Source organism: Mirounga leonina, unplaced genomic scaffold, assembly GCF_011800145.1.
Source record: "Mirounga leonina isolate KUSES-001 unplaced genomic scaffold, KU_Mleo_1.0 Mir_82, whole genome shotgun sequence".
In the NCBI taxonomy this organism is placed as follows: domain Eukaryota; kingdom Metazoa; phylum Chordata; class Mammalia; order Carnivora; family Phocidae; genus Mirounga; species Mirounga leonina.
Window position 1 is genome coordinate 31,785,363 of NW_023270825.1, and position 23,506 is coordinate 31,808,868.

At 49.9% G+C, this 23,506-nt stretch overlaps 1 long non-coding RNA gene across 1 annotated transcript; it reads left to right on the forward strand.

Annotated features, from left to right (window-relative positions):
• Nucleotides 1-4,655: 4,655 nt before the first annotated feature.
• On the forward strand, nt 4,656-23,117 carry LOC118002252. Its single transcript, XR_004676998.1, has 2 exons — nt 4,656-4,732; nt 21,919-23,117. It is a non-coding gene; the product is annotated as an uncharacterized LOC118002252 (long non-coding RNA).
• Nucleotides 23,118-23,506: the final 389 nt, after the last annotated feature.

Below are 23,506 nucleotides of genomic sequence, written 5' to 3' on the forward strand. Positions count from 1 at the left end.
CCCCTGGAGCTCAGGTGGTGGGGGCGGGGGGGGGCAGGCTAAGAAGGACATCTGACAATTTGAAAAACTGTGCAGGTCCAAGTGGGAGGTGCCAGGCCACACAGAGTCAGGGCTCCCGATATGGTTAGGAATGGTGCCCTGCTTCAAGCAAACCCAAGATACATGGCAATTATCCAAATAATCTATATCTCATGAAAAACACTGTACAAAGATTGACCCCCTCCTGGGACATCTAAAATTATTACTTGAATTGCACCATTTTAGCCCCCAGCCAGATCCGGGGAACATATCAAATGCACAAAGCCTATTTTCATGCGAAATGTGCGAATGACAGGTTATTGAACTCCTGGGTCTTTGTTTTGTCACCCATCTCCTCTGTGACCTCAGAAGCCCCAGGCCCAGGACAATTTGCTCCACAGATGGCCTGGACTCCTTCTAGATGACACGGGCTGCAGAAATGGGGGTTGTGCTGCTAAGGGTTTGCTTGGCAGCCTAGGCCCGGGGCTGGCAGGTGTCCCCCCTCCACAACAGGAAGCTGAAGCTCTGACAGGGTAGGCTCCCTTGCTTGGGGGCACCAGCCCTGGCATCACCAGATGTGAGCAGTGGAAGAGGCTCAGAGACCTTAGTCCAACCCCGTCCTTCCTGGGAGTTCCTCCTAGAAGATTCCAAAGGCTGCTCTGTGGCTGTGTGGGCGTAGATAGCCTGGCCACTCGTCTGGTTCCCACTCCTGCCCACCCCTGTCTGCACACATTGCCAGGCCCTGTGCCCCTTGCCCCGGACTTTACCCTTCTCCCTCACCCCTTCCTCGGAGAGAGACGTTTCCACGCGTGGGTTGTACTGATGATGCTCATCTAATCCAAGGGGCTTGGAATGATGGGTATTTTCTGAGCGAGGCCTCTGGGAGAAAAGCCGACCTGACTCAGTGCTTCTGGCGAGTGGGGTAAACAAAGGCACGGTCTGAGAACAAGTGGCCATACAAAGAAGCTAGTGGTGAGGGTTAACAGGAAGCCGTCGGCTAGCACACAGCATTCTACTCACCGTCTTCCCTACCTTCCTCAGCCCCTCTTGGCACGTGTCCTCTGAAACTCAGCCACAAACTCGCAGGTTCCTTGGTGTGCAGGGCATTCACAACCTCACCCCCTGGCCTCCCAGGCCCCCGATCCCTCCCTCCACATTCTCATGTGCTAGCTACACTCATCCACTGAACGTGGGCGCCAGTGGTGGGCTTGGCGGCTTCTGGGCCTTTGCACCTGCTCTTCCCTCGCCTAAAACACGCTGTTTCTCTGAGACGCTACTCATCTTTCAAACCCAAATCGGACCTCCCTGCCTGGAGTCTTCCCTGGGTCCCCACAGAGAGGGTTAGGCTGTCTCAGGGAGAGTTGCCAGCCTCCCTGAGGGATGGTTGACTTTGTTGCACTGTAATTAATCGCTGGCCCTCCTGTCTAACTCCCCTGCCAGAGTGACCCCCTCGGGAACTCCCGCTGCACCCCGCAGTAGTCGGCACTCAATAAACTGTCATGTGAGCGAAGAAATGAAGGAATGAGCTGGCGGCAGCTTGAGAAAAGGAAACAGAGATGCCTCCTTCCTGGGGAAACCGACCTCTGAGCACCTTATTTGGGGAGTCCTCTCCAGAGGTCGGCTTCAGGCGCTGCTTCTCCCCCTCCTGCCCTCAGTGCAAGGAAATTCCTCAAGAGGCTGTACCACCTGCCCGGCTCCTCGAGGGATTTCTTCCTCGTCAATGGCTCGCTTGTGGCTTTTCTGGTCAGTCCAGCGCAGGGCTTGCACATGTGCTGGGGACTCATTGCCCGAGAAAGCCTGGGGATCTGGTGTGGGTTAAATCAGAGGAAGGACCTTACCCTGTGCAGTGAGATGAGAGAGCACACCCAGGGCTGCAGCAAGAACAGACAGGAAGGTGAGGCTCCCAGGTTTAGGGAGGATTCCTTTTTGGGGTGGGGGCGGGGGGGAATCACAAGGACAATTGATTGGGTTGAGGTTGGGTGGCGGGGGGGGGGGGGGCGGGGGGGGCTCGGCGGGGGTGGGGACTGAGGGAGTGAATGTATGGGGCTGGCAGTGGGAAGGGAAGGTGTGGGTGAGGTTTCACCGGGAGGGAAGAAGGGAACAGGAATGCGGGTGGCTCGATGGTCCAGCCCTGCAGCAGCTGAATCTTCAGTCCTTGCAAGGATCTGCAGGGAAAGCTGGAAAAAGAAAATGAATTAAGGAAGCACAGGGGCCAGGATCTTGGTGGAGGGCACAGTAGCTTGGAAGTGCTAACTGGCGCAGAGGTTGCTGGACGCACAGGCGGAGAAGCAGGAAATGGACTTTAGGGCGAGGCCCATGCTGGGAATGGTTCTGGACATTCCCCATCTTCCTCACAACACAGCCTTTGGGGAGCCCGAGGGATCTGGGGCCCAGGGTAGGTCCCTGAGGGACCCTGGCCCCACACAGCTGAGCCTGTTTCCCCACCGGCCCCCACCCCACCCCTGGTAGTTTGGATACTAATAGCCCGGCACCCCAGGAGGGGGCGAACGGGGATCCATTTGTTTTTCCAGAGTTTGACCTCTGGGTAAAACTCTTCCCCCAAAATGTGCCGGTTTAAGTGAAAGCGATAAATCAGCCCCTTTGAAATGCAGAAGCAGCTTGGGGAAGCCCCCTTTGATATGCAATTTGGAAACGGGGCACTTAAAACCTGGGTTAATTCTCCGTCCGGCTTTATTGGAAGCCGAGAAAGGGAAGAGGAGGAAACCCAGGGCCACTCATTAAGTCTGGGGCACTTGAAAGGCCTGGGGCAGGGGCCGAGCGGCCGCTAAGAGATCACGAAGGCACAGCGGCCCTGGGAAAAGCATCCCTGTCCCCGACCAACTCTAATCCCGGTTCCCACCCAGACAGATGAGACGCAGGGGGTTGGGGGGCGGTGGAGCGGAGGGGCGGGCGGCCTGGGAGAGGCTCCCGAGGATGGGGAGGCGGTTGCTGTGGAAACGGAGTCGGGGCGCCGCACACGAGAAAGCCAAGGGCCAACCTGGCAATTTCCTGAAAGAAAAGCTGAGAATTCCAGAGTGTGTGTCTCACTCCCTAGGCAGCTCCTCTCTCAGAGACCTGGGGGTTGCAGCCCCTCCATGGGAGCCAGGCGGGATGGCTCGCCTGTGGTTGCCTCCGGGGCCCTGGTCTGGGCCCTTCATTAGAAACATCTGCTCGCCGTGGCTCTCCATGTCACAGAGCGGGCTGAGGGCTCCGTGCAATTTTCAGGCAGGGGTGGGGCTCTGGGGACAGGCGGCTTCCACCATCCCACTCCAGAAGGGAGGAAAGGCTGAGTGTGGGGACACAAGGCCCCGAGGCCACTTGGTGCCGCTGAGGTGACCCTGTGTCCTGGATTTCAGGATGGTTCCCATTGCTATCCCCACAGGTGACAAGTCCGTGTCTTGGATGGGTCAGGCAGAAGGCTCCGATGTGAAGCTGGGACAAGCAGCCGGGTAACCCTATAGTGGGATTCCCTAGAGCTTCCGAAGCGTAGCACCCATGGCTGCTGGCCAGTCCTGCCTCCTCCAAAGGGCCACTGGCACTGCCGTGGGCTGTGGGCGGGGATGTGCGGGAGACGGTTTGGTTGCTGCCCTCCCAGTCCTGCTCTGCCTGCTCTGTTTTCTGTTGTGTGTTGTTTTGTGCAGGGAGGTAGGTGGGTGGTGGAGGATGGGAGCTGAGAAATTAAAAACCTGACCCTTCAGAGCTTGGTCCTCCCATTTCAGACAGGCCAGGGCAGACAACAGCTGACAGGCTCTTGTCACCTCCTTCCCCCCGCCGACCTTGGGGTGCTGAATTCTGGGGAATGCATTCATCATGCAGCTGGGCTGGCCGTCGCCCCACACAGGTCCTGCCTCAGTGGGCTGGGGGCGGGGGGTGCTTGCCTGCAGAGATGCTCAGGGTGAGCTTAGCAGCCAGTGACAGAGGCCTTTTCTGAGCCCTCAACACATCTCCCCAATCCCTCCCTCATTACGGGAATCTAGAACCCGTGTCCAGTTGAAGGAATTTCACCTTCCCCTTAGGCGCCAGCCCACCTTGGGCCACGCAGGGCCTCATGGGGCTGCCAGGATCTCCCCAAGCCTTTCCCTGTGTTAGAACAACATGCTTACAATTGCAGACCTACCCTAGGTCTCAGACATAGAGTCAACTAAATAAATCACAGAAATGACTCACTTTAAGCTCTTTTAACTCAGGGCAAGCTGAAAGCCCCTGAAAGGCATGAGCAAAGCAGGGATTTTTCTGTCTGCCACTCCTTACCCCTGAGAAATGGGAGGGAGGAGGGGCAAAGGACCAGGCGCAGCTCCCACAAAGCTTCTGCCCACCTCCAAGTTCCTGTCCTGCCCTTGGGGGTGGCCAAGAGGACGGAGGCTTCCCTGTACCGCTTTGTCATGCCTCTCTCTGCGCTAATCACCTTCAGTCTCTAGATTAAATTAAATTAAATGACTGGAGCATTTCAGCAGGGTCGAAGCAGCAGGAGCTGGGATAGACAAGCTAGCTCCATGGTCTTCTAGAAGCCCAGGGCAGAGGCACCATTTTGTTCTCGCTTCCTCCCCAACTGCAGGGAAGGAGGGGCTTGGGAAAGGCGGGTGGGGAGCCAGGCTCACAGAATGCCTGCTTGGAAGCAGAGCCAAGGGGGATTAAGAAATTCGGGCAGGCCAACTGTAGCTACAGTCCACTGAAGGCCCCACAGACAAAAGGACAGATGATGGAAAAAGAGGAGGTATGTGGGTCCAGAGAAAGGAAGGCAGGCGAGAAAAGGCAGACCACAGTGGCTGGGGGAAATGTCAGAACCAATCCCTGGTCAAAGGCCAAATTTGTATGGTCTGAGGTGTTGCTGGGAAAAAGAGCTGTGGTGGCAGTGGTGATGGTGGGCGGATGAGTGTGCCTGGCTTTGTGTGTGCAGGAGACGGGAGCCTGTGTGTGTACACACACATCCACACACACACACACACGCACACACACACGCGCACACACACACACGGCTATTGGGTAGGCGGGTGCCAGAAACTGCCGCATTCCTCCTAACCCCAAAGCCAGTCTCCTTTCCAAAATGCTTTCTCATTATTCGCAGGCACATTTTTCTCCACCACACTCGGCTCTTGTTTCTATATTTCTATATGCTTGCTGCCGTTGAGACTCTTCCCTGCTCTGTAATGCAACTGTAAAAACACCTGCATTTTATTAATGCTGCCTGGAGCCGGGCGGGCTGGGCCCCTCTGCGCTCGCCCCCTGCTCTCCTTCTCCACCGTGCTCAGTGAAGCACAGCACCAGCGTTAACCCTGTGTGGCTGGGTCTCTGTCCCGGACCCCTGGGTACCCGGAGGGGTGCAGACCCTGCAGAGGAGCTGGGGATCCCCTACGTCCCCGAGATGACGTGGCAGGAGCTCGGGGGCCTGCCCTGGCTCCATGCTTTCCTTGCCCTGGACCTTTGATCTGTTTCTCTTATCACTGCTCCTCAGTTTCTCTCTCCAGAATGTGAGAACACCATTTTGTCTTGAAAGGAATCCTGGCAGACTTCTAAGACAAACTCCTTAAGAAGCCTGGCCCTTTAAGTATCTACTCTGTCCTCTTGCCTCCAGGGGCCACTGAGACGGAACCATTCCAGAAAAAGAGCTGCTTTCCTCTTTAAAATATTTTAAATAAGGAAAGCATAAAGAAGAAAAATGCCCCGGAGCGCCTGGGTGGCTCAGTGGGTTAAGCAGCTCCCTTCGGCTCTGGTCATGATCCCAGCGTCCTGGGATCAAGTCCTGCGTAAGGCTCCCTGCTCAGCGGAGAGCCTGCTTCTCCCACTCCCTCTGCCTGCCACTCCCCCTATTTGTGCTCTCTCTCTATCTCTCTGTCAAATAAATAAAAAACTTTAAAAAAAAAGAAGAAGAAAAATGCCCCATAATCCTACCACCCTGGGAGTCCTGTTAACATTTCTTTTAATGCAATACATGCACATGACTAAAAAAAAGCATAGAAGGTATCACATGAAACTTAAGTTTTTCTCCCTCAAACCACAGTTGTTCCTCCCAAAGCTAGTAATTCTTAACAGTTTATGTATCCTTCCAGGGAAAGAATTTGGGTATATACTGACATCTTTTTTTTTTTTTTTAATTAAAAATAAGTCTGGAATTCTTGCCATATCAGCACATGGAGACACCCTTCATTCTTTTTAATGGTTGCATATTAATTCGTGGTGTGGCTGCACCATGGTTTACTTAACCAGTCTCCGAGTAACGGGCTCAGAGGCTGCTTCCGGTTTAGAATCTTACAAACACTGTTGTAGTGAGGATCTTCGGACATCTGCCTTGGGTGGACATATATGAGGATATCTGCAGGGAAATTCCTATAAGTGCAATGGCTGGATCAAAGGACATGTTCATTTAGCATTTGTCTACTCTTTTTAAAAAAAAGTTGTTTTTTTTTCCCCTGCCCTTCTCCATTTTTTTTCTATCAGGCAAACTCCCAGTCATCTGTTTATTAGAATCCAGCTCAAATTTCTTCTCTTCTGTGAAGCCTTCCCTGACTGATCCAGGAGCCTGCTGACTTCCCCTTCCATGCTTCCTTAGCTTTCTTACTTAAGCCTTATCATAGCTCAATTTTCTAAAGTGTTTGTTCTCCATACAGGATTGCAATATGAGCACACTGACATCTCTCTTGAGGCCTTTTTTTTTTTTTTTTAAGATTTTATTTATTTATTTGAGATAGAGCACAAGCGGGGTGGGGGTGGGGAGCGGCAGAGGGAGAGGGAGAAGCAGGCTCTCCACTGAGCAGGGAGCCCAATGTGGGGCTCAATCCCAGAACCCTGGGATCATGACCTGAGCTGAAGGCAGACTCTTAACGGACTGAGCCACCCTGGTGCCCCTGCTTTTGTCTTTTTAAAAATTTTCCTTGTGCAGTTCCTCTCCTGGGTATAGCCCAAAGAGTTGAAAGCAGGGACTTGAGCAGATATTTGTACATCCATGTTCAGAGTAGCATTATTCACAATAGCCAGAAAGTAGAAACAACCCAAATGTCCATGACAGGTGGATAGATAAAATGTGGTACAGTAGTCTCCCTTATCTGCTGTTTTGTTATCCCCGGTTTCGGTGATCTGTGGTCCATTGTCTGGAAATGCATGATCCTCCTGATGTATCTTCGGAGGGTCAATAGTAGCCTAACACTACCTCTCGGCGCCTACGTCATTCCCCTCACTTCTTCTCATCACATAGGCATTTTATCACCTCACATCATCACAAAAAGCGTGAGTATAGTAGAGTAAGATCTGAGAGAGAAACCATAGTCACAAATTTTATTAGAGTATATTGTTATAATTGTTCTATTTTAATTTAATTTAATTTAATTTTTTTAAAAAAGATTTTATTTATTTATTTGAGAGAGAGAATGAGAGAGAGAGCACACGAGAGGGGGGAAGGTCAGAGGGAGAAGCAGACTCCCTGCTGAGCAGGGAGCCCGATGCGGGACTCGATCCCGGGACTCCAGGATCATGACCTGAGCCGAAGGCAGTCGTTTAACCAACTGAGCCACCCAGGCGCCCTGTTCTATTTTAATTTTAGTTGTTATTAATCTTTTACTATCCTTACTTTATAAATTAAACTTTATCATAGGTATGTATGTATAGGGAAAAACATACTATGTATAGGGTTCAGTGCTATCTGTGTTTTCAGGCATCCATTGGGGGTTTTAGAATGTATCCCTTGTGGATGGATATATATAACAGGAGCCCTAAAAGGAATGAAATTAGACACATGCTACAACATGGATGAACCTTGAAGGTATTATGCTACGTGAAATAAGCCAGTCGCACAAAAAGGACAAATATTGGCTGATTCCACTAATATGAGGTACAAAGCCTAGTCAAATTCACAGAGACAGAGAGTGGTATGGCGGCTGCCGGAGGCTGGGGAGTGAGAGAATGGGGGGTTAATGTTTAATGAGCACAGAGCTTCAGTTTGAGGAGATGAAAAGTTCCGCAGGTGGATGGCGCTGATGGATGCTCAGAATGTACCTCATGCCGCTGACCCGCACGCTTAAACATGGAAGTTGGCAAATGTCACGTTATGCATATTTCACCACCATGAAAAAATCGTACCATGTCATAGACTCAAAGTTGTTTGCAAGCTCTCTCCATGGGTCAACGTTACCATCCCCTTACTTCAAGGCAATGCTGACCCATCCAGGATGGGAGAGTACTTATCCTATTTTCAGATATTTCCAGGGAAGGGAGCCCATTACATTATTAGGCAATCTTTTCCAGTGTGTCAAAACCCCAGACATTCTTGGTACCAGACCTTTGCTGCTGCACCTGAAGTTAATTTTTTCTTGGTCAGTAAGTGCTTTGTCAGGCTACTGACTCTTCACACACTCAGAGGATCTGGTTACTTCCCCCGCCCAACCCCCACCCAGTGTCTGGGCCAAGGGCACCAAGTAACAGGCTCGTGGGTGGACTTTAAGGGCCTCATGAAACTCCCTTGCATCTCACTAGTATACTGGATGGAAGGAGCCCACCCATCTCTCACCTTATTTGAGATGCAGTTTGCGGGGTACTAGAGCTTTTCTCTCTTGGTTCTCGCCTCTGCACCCTTCTGTTGAAGGTCTTTTGCTGACAGGGTGGAGCCCCCCCAAAGACCAGGGGCAGAATGGGTGACTCATTTCAGTAAGCCCCTTAGACTCTCCTTTGACCAGAGACCACACGGCCCCTTAATGAGCTGATTGGAAGGGGTACTTGGCTGGCGTGTTCTTCACGGCCTGGAAGATGCTGACCTTGTCAGCTTAGAGACATCAAAGGGCTAATGAGGGAAAAATAGGGGCTGAGAGAGACACCATCACCTGGGTGCCTGTTGACTGCAGGCTTGCAAGGCCCTGACGTGGCTGAGAAATGTTGTCAGGAACTCGGAGGAAGTGGGGCCTTCTCTGTTGTGAGAACCTGCTCCCAACCCCCTTCTGGGGCACAGGAAGGGGAGGGGGCGAAGCTAAATGGCAGCCCCGCGCTCAGTGGCTCAGAAGTCACTGCTACCACAAAGGGAAATCTGTGTGGGGGTGGGCACTTCCAGAGACCTCACTCACCTGCAATTCGGGGGCTGAGAACATCACCCCTGTCTTCCTGTGCCAGACCTGTCAGCCTCGGCACATTAGTCAACGGTCTTGGGGTGGTGCTGGCATTTCTGATTTCAACTCATGGTTTATATGAAGGACCTGGCCTCAAGAAGAGGCTGACCTCTGAGGAAGACAACAGCCCTCATAGGTCCTTCAACTAGAGTGGAGATGAGGAAGGAGAGTCCCCGCGGGTCAGCCCAGTACCTGGGGTTTCATATGAACTAGACGCTGCACACTGACATTCCTGGAGTTTGTGCATGATAAGCTGGTCTCCGTCCTTTACGTTTCCCAATAAGCTGGAATGTGGAACAGAGTGAATTCCAGATGCTCTGGTAGAATTTTCATTATATTCAGGTGGCTCAAGGGCTATCCTCTACCTATAAGCATTTTGGAAATGCTAGTATTCGTATTTGGTTGTTTTTGTTTCTTTCCTTAAAATCACAGTATGTGTGTTTATTTGTTGTTGTATTTATTCCTGTCACACCCTCCCCCCCACCCCCAGACCACCCACCCAAGGAGCTGGTTTCAGGAATCACAGTCATGTGCTGCAGAAGGTGTGGGAAAGGTTGCCGGGTCTCACATGAAGAAAAGGATTATATCTGTGTTATTCACCACTGAAGTCCCAGGACCTTGCACGTTGCAGGCATATAGAGGCTCTGATTCATAGCTGATAAATCTTACAGAGAGGAGAGAGTTTACTTGAGCTGCCCGATATTCCACAGCAGATCAGCAACGAAACCAGGAGGAGAATCTCCTCTTTCGACCCAAAGGCGAGTTCTCTGCAGGAAGCCATGCCCGTCTCTTTATAAGCGTCCTGGGGATGGCTTTAGGTGTCAAGTAGCTCTCCCAGGGGAAGCAGTGGACAGGGTGGAGTCTTGAAGCTCAGGCCTGGCTTTGGGACTGTGCCTCTGACAGGATGGGCAGGGCTCAAGGGCCTTGAAGGCCCTTCCTGCAGCAACCGGCAGGGGTATTGGCTTGGTCCTTGGGCTGGAGTTGCCAAATAGCTGAAGGTTAGGATGCTGATCACTGGAGGTGCTCCTGGAAAGGGTCTTCTTGCAGCCTGGCCCTTGGAGCTGAGGCAGGGCTGGGCCCTCTCCTCTAGGACAGGCTCCAGAGAGCCCAGAACAAAAGGGATCGTGCATCGGCCTTGTTCCTTCCCTTAGGGCTCTGTTCTGTTTCTTAAGGAGAAGTCTCCTTCCCCATGGACAACTCTGACTGGAGCAGAATGTGAGCAGGAGGGAAATTGTCTTTCCAGGAGTGCTCTGTGCTTGGATTGACCATCCTTTGTGTCCCAGGACTGAGAGCATGGGCCAGAGGCAGGAGCTGAGCCAGGCTTTAGAACACCTTTGTTTGCTGTGCGTCGCTTTCGGAAAGCCAACCAGGACCACACCTGAGACTGTGGGCAGCTCTGGTCCTTCCCTAGCTCCTGTTCTTCAGACTTCCCCAGAGTCAGATGTCCTTCCACGCAAACTCTTGTTGTTCAATCTGTGGCCTGAACAGCCTGAGGCCTGAGATGATGGTGGTTTTGCTGAGGCCATCCGAATGCTCAGTTGCTGGCCGGCCTCATGCCACCTCGCAGATCTGGTGTGGCTGCCACAGGCTTCCTATGGGACAATTAGCTCACCCACTTAAAGTCCATCGAAGGACTGGGTCAATGTTCTGGTCCCCTTTCTGTTCATGTGCCCTGTCATCCCACCACCCTCTCCCACTGCTGTGCCCCCGCTGCCCCCCCCGCCCCCCCGCCGCCGCCACCTCTTGTCACCAGAGCCCGCAGGGATCCTGACACCTGGAACACCTCGCAGAGCCAGCCTTTCTCAAGACGAGCTCCATTGCTGTGAGGAGTCTGAAGGCGTTTTCTTTTAAGGATAAGTTGGGAGAGGGTCAGGGCGTGCTGAGAAGTTACGCCTGTTTCTTCTTTCCTTTCCTTCCCCCCCCCTGGGGCTGACAGACCAGATTTTTTCTTTTTTACAGTACATTTTGGCAAGCCCCATTTTTTTCTGACAGAAAAAAAAATAACAGGCATATTTTGGGCGATTACTCAACTGGGGTCCTTTGTGACAGGATATGCAGCTGCGTGACTAATGGAGCTGGCTTTCTCCTGGCTTCCTTCCCCTTTCAGAGCTCTTGTTTACTGCCCTATACACCCCCCCCAAAAACCATAAGCTACAGATTTTTATATAAAAAAATGCCTTGTGAGATACTCAAAAGCAATAAATCCTTTGGATATTCCATTTCTAGGGCTGCAAACTCCCCACCCTCTCCCACTTTTTCTTTTCAAATGCTTAAGCTCTTGACTCACGACATGTGAATCTTCTTCTCCCACCCCCACATCCCTGCTTTCTTCTCAACATATGTCTAGCAGATCGTGTGTGTGAGTGTGTGTGTATGTTTGTGGCAGGGGGGCTGGGGGGAAGCAAGATGGGAACCATATTTTTGATGCTTAACTCAGCAATTGCTAAAGGAAGGAATAATGACTTCCAGGGGCCTCGGGACCTTTTTTCCAAGGCCTGTGTGTTTCCATAATCTATGACAATTTTGTGGTGTAAGCAAAAGTTATTACAAAACATAGAACTAGCCTAATGAGGAAGGGTATGTTCTAAACAGGGAGGGACTGTCTCTTTATAGAGGAAATCCAAATTTTGCCTGGCTTTGGAATTGAGAATCCTTGGGCTTCCCATAGAGCTTTTGGAAGAGATTCTCTCCAGCTTGTGGTGTTCAACAACTGGAACTGGCCTTCTAGTTTTTCTCGAGATCAAACAGCCTTTTATTTCAAAAAGTGGCCTGTGGATGGGAAAAACGAACTAGCTAGTCAGGTTTGATAGAGACAGATTTGTGTAGATGAGGTACATGATCTGTGGCCACTTAATGAGTTTGAGCCTCAGTTGGGATCTGGAGTAGGTCGTTTAACAACTGTAGGTCTCAGTTGCTCTCATGTGAAAATTAGGATAGTGTCCCCTCCCCCTAGGTGGCTGGCAGGAAAAGTGAGATGACAGAAGTCCAAGGCACAGGAAGGAACTGTAAAGAATTCAGTGACGCTTCTTCATCCAAAGGGCCGCTCAAACTTTAAGCAGGGGAGAGAGGCTTGTTCCACAAGAACTCACGATGAATGGGACAGAGGCTATTTATACAGCGACCCGGGACACGATCTACGGGGGTGTTTCTGAAACTGGTATTGCCTCCAAGTTTGGAAGTCCCTAGTGCTCTTCCACGTGGGTCTCAGAATCCTAACTTCGATCACGTACCTTTCCTATTTAGGAAACTTTCATCAAACCCAGACAAAGGCACCACTAACCCATCTCACCTACCTTTTCTGTGACTAGCTCATCCTTTGCCCACACGCTGCTCCAGAGACGTGAACACTGACTGCAATTTACTCTAGCCCTCAGCCCAACATTTTCCCCGATGTTGCTTGGAGGCCCCCTCCTTCTAGTCCTCTTCCCGTTGCTTTCTGGTAAACCTTGCTCATTTGTCATTTCCTATAAGAGGTCACCTAAAATTTAGCTTTTCCTAGAGTCTACACTGATTAAGGACACCTTCAGGGGATACCCCGAACCCTCCAGCAAACCCTAGCAACTATCTTTCTTACTCTCCAGAGCTCAAGTCTAATGTCCTTGGTGAAGGCATTTGACTTGATTGCACCACAGGGTAAACTGAGGTACCAGCCAGGGAACCAACTGGCCAGGGATAACATACCAAGTCCTTGACACAGACAGGAATAGAAACCCCACATCCTGATTCCAGTTTGCCTGGAGTTTAAAGAGGCACCTTAGCTTGGATATCCCAGAATAGTTTCTCCCAGGCTGACCAGCTGTAAAGTGATATGTTGCAAGGGTTATTTTTTGCCTTGGCTTAACTCTTAAAAAAACACCCCAAACTTCCTAAAATCGGCCTAAGAAAATCCATTTCTCACAAAGTCGTTTGCTTGCCAAGTATAAACCCAGTATATTACATCATGGACGCCTTTGGACCTCACTCTCAGCTTACAACGACACTCAGGTATCTGAATTAAATTCAGAAATCACAGTTTATTGAAGGAAACAGATCATTAAGTCACTCCACTGGACTGCCGTTGACACTGCTTATTTGGAGAAGCTGAATGTTGAATAATGTTCTCTTGATTTAGGTGGACCTGGACGAGCGGGAGTTACTCAACAAATGGTGTGGCTATCCCATGGCATGAGGCCTGTGGGGGCTCACAGGAAGAGGGGAAGGGACAGCGGTATGCTGGAGCTGCCTTGCATTGGCTGATTGTTAAATTTTCAGGAATTCTGTGAGCCGGTTGTTAAACACAGCCATTATGAAAATGAAACTATATAAACCTACAATTGAATACATTATATTAAAAACAGCAATAATAAGTACTAAAAACAGATCACATCCTAATTACTTGGCTTCAGTTTACTATTCTCTATGCTTGTGAGTTACATGTCTCTTACATCCATATGGTGGGGATACCATATAGTCGTATGCTGCTGTGCATCTCTTCCCAACTCCACATTCAGTAATCTCACATTGGGTGGTTTGAAACCAGCCATGGTGAGAATATTTATGCCACAGAAATTGGCAAACTCTACAAATCGGGGCTTGATTTATGGTTTTGTTGGTTGCCTAGACTTAAGAAAGTGATAGCGAAAATACTAACAAGGTAGATGAAATATAAAGTGTGTCAGGTCTGTAGCCGTGACATTGTGAATAACACAAGGAATTGAGCTGATATTCTCCCAGTATCCAAAAATAACGATCCAATCCAGCGGTTGCTCCTGTCATTGACAAATGAGTGAGATACGTCTTGGTTGTTTCGCTGCTGTCTTACTTATCATTGTAAATGAAATTATCAACCAACAGTCATGTGAGTGGTACACTTGGAAAGCTGATTGTTAGCCATCCCCTCCTGGAGAGGAGGTCTGCCGACTGCTCTCTTGGGGTCCCAGAGGGAAGACCACTGTGGAATACCTGCAGCTCAGCGGTAAGGAGCATGGCTGAGGGACAGCTGTGGAAGAGGAAGGACTTAGTCCTGGGAAGACACCAACACAGACGATCCAGTGTAGAGCCAGCAGCCAGAGATGAGCCCATTGGAACAGGAATGTGGAAAATGTACTAGACTGGCTAAGTTGAAATGTACCACTGGATACTGACAAGGTTAGATGGTAGAAAAGCCACATGACTTCTACATTCAAGGTGAGGGTTAACACTGTATATTCACAGTGCTTTAAAGTTCTCAAGGCCTTTTTGATCCATGAGCTCATGTGACCACCGGGACAGAACCATGAGGTAGATGGGTAAGTTAGCTATTAGCCCCGTACCCATTTTACAGATGGGAAACCGAGGCAATGGGTGGCTACGTAGTTCAACCAAGATTACTCTCTCCACATAAATGGCTAAGCTGGTGCTTGATGAAGAAACAGAAATAGGACAGACTCTGGGGTCTGACACATCTGGGTTAAAAATCCAACCTTGTTATTTATGTAACTTTGGTAAAGTTACTTTGCCATTTATTTATTTATTTATTTATTTATTTATAAAGATTTTATTTATTTATTTAACAGAGAGAGACACAGCGAGAGAGGGAACACAAGCAGGGGGAGTGGGAGAGGGATAAGCAGGTTCCCCACTGAGCAGGGAGCCCAACTCGGGGCTTGATCCCAGGACACTGGTATCATGACCTGAGCCGAAGGCAGATGCTTAACGACTGAGCCACCCAGGTGCCTCTACTTTACCTTTTAAAATCTTTTTTTTTTTAAGTTACAAAATGGGGACAACAATGCCTAGTTGTCACAAGTATGCAGTGAGGGTTGGTTTAAATGAGATAAAAGGTATAAAGGAACTGGGACTTAGGACACTGTCAATAAATGTTAATTTCCTTCTCCCTCCTATCATGATGTTTTAAAATTATTTATATTTGATTGTGAAATGCCGTATATGACTCATGCAGCTAACATTTATTTTTCTAATTATAATCTTTAGGTTTCAGTAAAATTATTCTGCACAGTTTTGGCGGAAACTAATTAGAGGAGGAGGGGGCCGAGGCAGGAAGGAGAGGGGGTGGGCCTGCAGAGAGCCAGCCCAGAGTCCAGATTTCATAAAGGGCTCCTTCACTCACTGGTCATGGGAGAGAATCCACACGCGCTGTCACGTTCAGCAAGGCCTTTCTGTACACCAGGACCTAGAGCTCCAGATGGCCTGCCCCTTCCTGGACCTAGGCAGAAGTGGGGAGGCCCAGCCTCTTAGCCCTCTGTCCCCTGAAACACTCACAGCTTCACCACCATGCCTTGTCTTGGGGCAAGACCAACCCCACAGGAGGCAGAGGCCTCAGGCCATTCCTCATCTGGCCAGAGAGGCAGTCCGCACACCCACTGGGACTCCTGCCCCTTCGGCCCAGATTTATCTTTCTTCTTAGCACTTGTCTCTCTATGCTGTGCTATGTAACTTATAAAACTGTATACTCCATGAGGGCGGGGCTTTTGTTGATTTCATTTGGGACCTAGAACAGGGACAGGGATCACGGAAAACTCTCACTTAAATAGTTACCCAAAGAAAAGAGTAAAATGGGTCATCACCCACTCCCCAGTTTTTTCTTTTTCAAACAATAGTCCATTCTTTGATGGAGTTCAGTGGACTCAGATATGGCTCAGGCGTCATGAGTGTAAACTGTGGTGGTGGAGGGTGTTGTCAGAGATCTGAGGCAGAACCCCAGGAAGAGATGGGGGACCTTGAGGATGCTCCGCTGACTGTCCCATAGGGACTGAATGAGGCAATGAAGCTCTGTGGTTAAGAGCCTGTTGGTTAAAATCTGGCCCCTATCACTTATTAGCTATGTAATCTTGGGCAAGTTATTTTCTCTCTCTGAGTCTCATTTTTCTTATCTGTAAAATGTGGATAAAAATATCCATAAGGTTATGACATGGATTAATGAGATGAAACATGGTGCGTGCTTAGCACAGAGCCAGGCATGGAGAAAGGGAGCGATATCCTTCACATTGCAAAGGAGGTGACAGAGGGGGTTTGTGCAGGGTAGATGAGCACGGCTGGGGGAGCTGGGAGAAGCCAGACATGCTCAAAGCCTCGGCTTCTGCAGACACAGCCAAAGCCCAATCAGCCTGGCATGGGGCGCTGCAAAGGGGCTTTGGAACAACAATACGGACCCAGGGGGACCTGGCTGAGGCTTCGGAGTTGCCACCATCACAGCCTAGCCCGACCCAGAGGCTGCTGGCATGACTCCGGTGACTTCGCCTACGTACGGCGTCTAACACAGCTTTCTGTCCTTGGGCAAAATAAGCATAAATGTACCTCAGCCCATGGGAGAGTGTGTAAGGGGAAGGATACCAAGGCTGACGCCATGCCCATGAATAAAGGACACAGGGATTCATGCAAGGCACAGAGTTGAGGACAATGGGGTTTAGAGCAGTAAGGAGGAGGAATAGGGCAAATGGGGAGGGCAGCCTCATTTTCCTTGTACAAGTCAGTCACGGTGTCATTCTGAAAGGTGGGTATTCTGGGGGCATTGAGGGCAGGGTGCATGGTGAAAGGGCAGGAGAAGACACATCAAGGACAGGAAGTGACATGTATGAAGGGGTCAAGTTCATGTGAAGAGGACTGGGCTGGGGGAAGCAGGGCAAGCTCTAAGTCTATGCAGTGTCTGGACAGGCCCGGATACACCCATCACTAGGCAAACAGACTGTCCCCGAATGGGCTCCCTTGGGCCAGCCTGATTTAGGCCCGAAAGTCCCTCTTGGGCTTGGTATTTTAAATGCCACGGGTGCTCGAGACCGTATGGTACACGGGAAGATAGAACTGGAATAGGGGCCAGGAGATGTAGTTCGAGGTTCCCGAAATGTCATTTTCTAGCTTCGACCTTGAGCCTCAGTTTCCTCATCTGGGACACATGGAGGACCACGCCTGGCTCCTCCACCTGGTCCTCACTGTCAGGGTTGAATGAGGTGAAGCATTGAAAAGTACACAGTCCGTCTCCCAGGCCTATCTGTTACGAACCCCTGGGGCCTTTGGTTCTGGGTGCTCCTCAGACCACTCACTTCAGCAAGCCCACCTGGCTGGTGCGGCACCGTGAAGAGAGCAGAACTGCCCCAGTTGGTTCTGACCTCCTGCTGGCCTGCCTGCGAGTGGAGACAGTCCCTGGGTGCTGGGCGGAGGGGCTTGTCCGTCAGTCAATGCAGCTCAGGCGCTAAGCGCATAAATGATGCCTGCAAAGCACTCTGGGCTCTTTGCTGGAAAGCCACTGGAGTGAGACAAAGGAGGCCTCCCTCTCTGCATTCCTCAGCAAGGGCCCCCCTGCGCCTGCCTCGTCCTAGAAGCGGCCGTGCAGGTGTGGACGAGTGCACTTCCCTGGATGCTGGTTCTACCCCCGGTAGCGTGCAGCGCAGGTGCACATTCCTCTCTCCTGCCCTCCCTCTGCAGCTGTGGGCATGCCCCCCCTCCCTAAGCTCCCGGGGTCTCAGTGTCTAGCGCTACCAAGTAGGAGCCATAGATACTCTAAACCTCCTGCCTGCTGGGAAACCTTCCAAAAGCTATTATGGAAGTTTTAGATTCTCTGGGACCTCTATGGGCCAGCCTGGGTTCCCATGCCAGAGGCAGCCGCTTCCCAGGTTCAAGTGCAGAGCCTTTGGTGTCCCCGACTGTTAGCTATGATGAGGGTGTAGAGCCAGCCTGCCGAGAGGGGACTCTGGCTTCTACTTACTAGCTGTGTGACCTGGGCCAATCGCTTTAACCTCTCTGTGCTGGTCTTCTCGTCTCTACAGGGAAGACTCGTGGTTGCATTTACCTCGGAGGCTGTTACAGCTGTAGTATGAGCTCATCCATTTGAGTTATGAGTTAACGCAGGAGTTAACACAAATGTATGACTTCATACCGTCCATGTCAAGTGCCTGGCACATAGTAAGGCTAATTATGTAAGTGATACACAATAATAACAATTACTATTGCCCATTTTCCACCCCAGTTATCATTCTGGTCCCATTTTCCCAACTTGCTCATCATAGCCTGAGGGCCTGGCCCTGTTTACCCTTGGTTTGCTACTACCATGAACACCCCAAGACTTGTGGAAGCAGTGGGTGGAAGAAAGGTTGCATAAAGGAGGATGGGATAGAGGATTGAGAAGAGAAGGCGACTAGGTTTAAGGGAGGGCCAGGGAGATGAGAAAAGCCTAGAAAGCAGGATGAGGGCATAATGCCTAGGCTAACCTCTCAGAGGCCTGATAGCCTGAGGCAGGAGCAGAGTGTCTGTGGAATTGCTCTCACATCTGGGGTGCCCCAGCACCTACGTTTCTGGCGAGTGAGGCCTCATCTTTGCGTTCCTTGCGTGGGGTGGGAACTCAGTAAATGGCATGTGAAAATTAGTGCGCTAACCAGTCGGTGTAGTAACTGTGGCTTCTGGGTCCCCGCCCTAGGCCTCTTCTTAGCACTTCTGTTACTGAGCTGGCCCGTCAGGGAAGCAGGAATTCCCTAGACACCCAAGCAAGCTGGGAGAATAGGGGTGCTCTCTCATGCTCATTTGCCTAGACTCTGTGCCACTTCCCTCTGTTCTTTTTCTTTTTCTTTCTTCTTTCTTTCTCTTTCTTTCTTCCTTTCTTTCTCTCTTCCTCCCTTTCTTGATTAGATTATTTATTTGGTAGGGAGGGGCAGAGGGAGAGGAAGAGAGAATCTCCAAGCAGACTCCACACTGAGCACAGAGCCCAATGTGGGGCTCCATCCTATGACCCTGAGATCACAACCTGAGCTGAAACCAAGAGTCAGAAGCTTAACTGACTGCACCACGTGGGCACAAGCCCCCTCCCCCATCATTTCTAACCCATCCCATGGCACCATCTTAGGTTTGTGCCAGATAAAGCCCGAAGACTTGAGATCTCCTCAAACTATATCTTGGAAAAGCAGGGCCCCAATGCAGATGTTTTTAGATCCCCCTCAAACTCCCTCTAGATGTTAATAATACCCCAATCCTGAAGCTACGATCTTAAGGAAGGGGGCAGGAAAGGCCCGCCTTGTTTAACTGCTGCTTTTCTTCCTCTCTCTCCTCTGTTTTTCTTCCTGGCCTGGAAGAGCTTTCTACATCCCTTCCCACCTGGAGGAAACTTCCTCGGGCTACCTGCTGTCTTTTCTGCACCATGACATACAGTAAAGTCCCATTATTAGATTTCCTGACTTTGTTCTTGTTATGTAAAAGGAAGATTTTAGAATTGAGGAATCCTCTTTCCAGAAAGCCTCTAGCAACTCAAAAAAAGTCAACGTGGACCTTCCAGGCTGAGCAGCGGCCCATAGTCCCAGGTGGTGTCCCCTTGGCAAGAAGAAGCCATCTCGAGAGATGACTCACAAAGGAGAGGAAAATACAGTGGTTTAAGATGTTCACTGGTATTATCCCAGCATATCGAGGAAAGACACCGTATCATGATGCTATTTCTGTGTAATTTGACATATCATTTTATGCTTACATGTACATATTTAAAATAAATGGGAAGGCCATATGGTCAGTCTTTCCTGCATGGTGGCAATAGACATGATTTTCACTTCTTTCTTTTGGCTCAAGAGTATTTTCTACAATTAATAAATTACCTTAGAGTAAAAATTAAAAGACAAAATGGGTGATTTCTGACATTTGATGTGAAATTTTATATGAAACACAAAAATATATATATTTCATAAATAAATATGTAAGAATATATGTGAACAAATGTTTTATATGTAAAAAATTCTATATACCTCTTCATTTATATAATTAAATATTATATAATATATAATATGCAATATAATATATATTATCTATTGGTATATAGGTGACTATTCATAGAGAAATACTGGAAGGAAATTCAACAAAAACTTTCAACAGTTTTCCAGTTGTAGTTTTCTGTATTTCCCAAGTTTTTGTTTTTGTTTTTGTTTTTGTTTTGCATGGAGCATTGGTTACTTTTGTAATCTGAAGGAAAAAAAAAAGCTGTGTGTGTATGTGTTTCATACTTCAGTGAAAACAAAAATTGTCAATACTTTCAGATCATTATTTCTGTGTGTGCTGGTAAGGTTATCTGCTTTTCTCAGCATGAAAACAGGCACAACTTTTTTCCTGTTCGGTAGCGTTACCACAGGATTTGATGTTTCCATTTGGCTAGACATGACTTGTTCATAGAACTGGTCAGCACGGTTAGGCAGACTGCGGATTAGCATCTAGGTTTGTTTACAAACAGCAAAAACCCCACATGGTAGAGAATGTTCTGGACTTAATTTCCATGCACGAGGAGCTCTGTTTTGTAGGTGTTGCCTGTCTGGAGGGGATGGACGGGAGATTACTCAGAAACACTGTTCACCGTCCAAAAAAGTGAAAGGTGAAAGACGTCCAAAGGGGGATGGCGAGACTGCATGGTGGCTGTCCAGGCCCCTGGGGAGAGCAACATGAAGGTCTCATGGTTAGTTTCCATCCATTATGACCTACGGGACTTCCCTGATGCTTGTGTAGCTGTTTGCCATTTGTCCTTTGGCTAGTACTTTCTAGATTGCTCGCAGAGAAAACACTGATTTCTCCATTTGTATTCTGGGGTGTATAAATAGCAAAGTTTTAGGTTCCCACCCTCTGTTTAGGGAGTGCTCCAGAGAAAGAAAGGTCTGAAATAGGTGGATCTAGACTGTCAGGAACCTCTGGGCCCAGATGGGTCCATCTGCAAACAAGGACTTAGTGTATCTCCTCCCAGTCCCGTTGCCCTCGGAATTCTCTGAGGGAACTTCCTCTCTGCTAGAATTTTGACATTCTCTGATGGAAGCTTGGTGTAATGGGAAATGTACTTTTGAGGCCTCAGAATGTTTTCCACTCTTCACCAATCAACCTTCCACAAAGCAGTTTTTAAATCCTTCCCTAGCACTAATAAGGATTGAGAAACAATAGAGGTTTCATGCTCTTGTCCAAATTGCATGGAAAGTTCCAGGGGCTACGGGAGGGAAGGATGGGGAGGAGAATAAAAACAGAACATCACGGTCTCAGGATGTCCAGCTTAAAATATTAGCCTCTGAAACTCACTCTTTCAAACATGTCACCAAGTCTGTAAATACCATTCTCCTCACCTGGGGTTGTAAAGCTAACATTGTTTAGCTCTCTGGCTTTGCATTTATGGTCTTGTTTGATTGCAGGACACTGTTCACCCAACCGCCACCTTCCATGGGCCTCTGTGGGATTCTAGGACCACCAGGGACTGCTTAGAAAGGGAAACTTGTTACACCATTGCCCCCAAGAAGGGACCACCTGGGCCCACACTCACAGCTAATGGAACATTTCTATAGTTCTTCCAAATTATACCTCTTTCTGATCACTTAACTATCTTTTTGGAAAACCAATCACATCTGTAAGTATTGCCTAAGGCCCTACAGTGCTCAGAGCACTGGGGAGGCATCCTTGGGGCACACATTCTGGGATAAGGTTGGGGGACACACAGACCCAGGGAGACAGAGGTCAATACATCTGAAATGAAGAACATATGCGATAGTCTTCAGTAAAGAGGTAAACTTTATTTGTGCGTGCAGTAGACAAAAAGAGCCACGAGTGGAGAAGGAGCGGCCATGGGGGCTCCAGGCTTCCCAGAAGTGTGGCCGAGGGTTGGGGGGAGAGCGGAGGGCAGGGCTGGAGCTGGATCTCTGAAGATGGGCAACATCTAGATAGATATTGTAAGCAAAGAGAATGGAAGGAGCAGGATACGGGGCGGGTCTGTAGGTCTGGCCGAGGTGGAGTTCGTCGGGGAAGGCATGGTAGAGCAGACCAGAAGAGCGGTAGCATGGGGCTCCATCATGGAGGGCTTGCAACACTTCTTTTTCACTCTAAGTTCTCGTGTGCTCTTTTCCAGATAAAGACATGTTGCCGGCAACGACCTGTCCAAAAATCTGACATTTGCTCCAGACCTCTTCCTCTTGTCTCCTCCCTCGTACTCACCCACTAATAAGCCCCCAAGCCCGGACCAGCCCGGGACAGGTGGTTTGCCCTGTTATCCTGGGTGCCTCATGGACAGTCCAGGCAGCTTTTCCTCTGCAGGGAGCTTCATTCTGCCAACAGAGCTGGACTGGGAAGAGGCTGGATCAGGGGTTTGGGCTGTGTCTCCACAGGCTACCAACTTGGGAGGGCCGGTGGCGGACGCCAGGTGCTGCCGGCTGGTATCAGAGAGCAATCCGGTAGCCACTGAAGAAACCCTCATCCTCAGGGTCTGTGAGGCCACAGACACCTTCTTGGCTTGGCTTGCCTTGGCTGGGAGCATTTCCGGCAGAGAAGAGCGGGAAATGGATGGGTGGTGAGAGGGAGGAAAGGGCCTTCAGGGCTGAAATGAGATATTTGTGAACCCCTATCTGCAAACAGACAAGTGCTGGCCTTGGACGATGCTGCTGGCAGATGTGACTCAGGGGCCACTGTGGCCTGGAGAACTCCAGCGGGAGATGAGTGTGGAACAGACCTGTCAGTGCAGCTCTGCACGTGAAGGGGAAGAGTAAAATGAGCTAGGAAGGCGAGGTGGAATGTGTAATGAGACAGAAGATGTGAGGGCTCAGGATGGGAGAGGGAAAGCCGTTGCTGGGGATTGCTGGGGATGGGCCACTCTCAGGGATGGGAGCCATGGTAAAGCGGTTCTTGGACCCTTTCCACGTCTGTGCTCCTGGCCTATTGCCTTCTACATGGATTCATGAGACCAAGAAGCAAAAGTAAAGGAAGAAGGGCTTCTCAGCAGAAATGCCCCACAAACAAAGCCTTACGGCCATGAGCAGAGCTGCAGCAGGGGAGGGGGCACACTTGCGACGCCTCCCTGCCTCAGAACCATGACTTTCTCACTCAAAGACTGTCCATCTGTCCATCCATTCCGCCAAGCCCCAGAACCCCATGCTGGTTTCCCTTGGAAGAGCCCCAGCTCCTGGAGCGGCCACGGCAACAGCAGGCCCATGGACTGCTCCAATCCCCAACTTCCCATCGCAGGCAAGGGTCGGCCTGGTCGGTGGAAGTTAAAATAACACACTGGCTGTTTATGAGCAAGAGCCCTCAATAAAGTCATCGGTTGGTTCTCTAGGCAGCGTGTCTAATCTTCTCTGGCTGCCTTTCTGGGCCTGCGGCTCCTGATCTATTTTGGTCTTTCTCTTCTTTGACTCATTCTGGGACTTCCGTGCCATAAATCTGAGCCCCCTCCAGTGCCTGGTCCCACCAGCAGGCAGACAATTCAGAATTAGCTGTGGTCATGGTTGTCCAAACTGACAGGCAGGGAAACTGAGGCACAGCAGGCTCCAGGACCTTGTCTTGTCTCCCACCGCGACCCAAGAGCACAGCTGCCAGCAAAACCCAGGGTTCTGGCTGGGACTTTCCCACTGGAGTTCGTAGGGAAGGCTGGGGCCCCGTGAACGGCTATAAAGCTCTTATTGGGCCACACTTGGTGCAAATCCCAGGGATGGGTGGCAAATGGG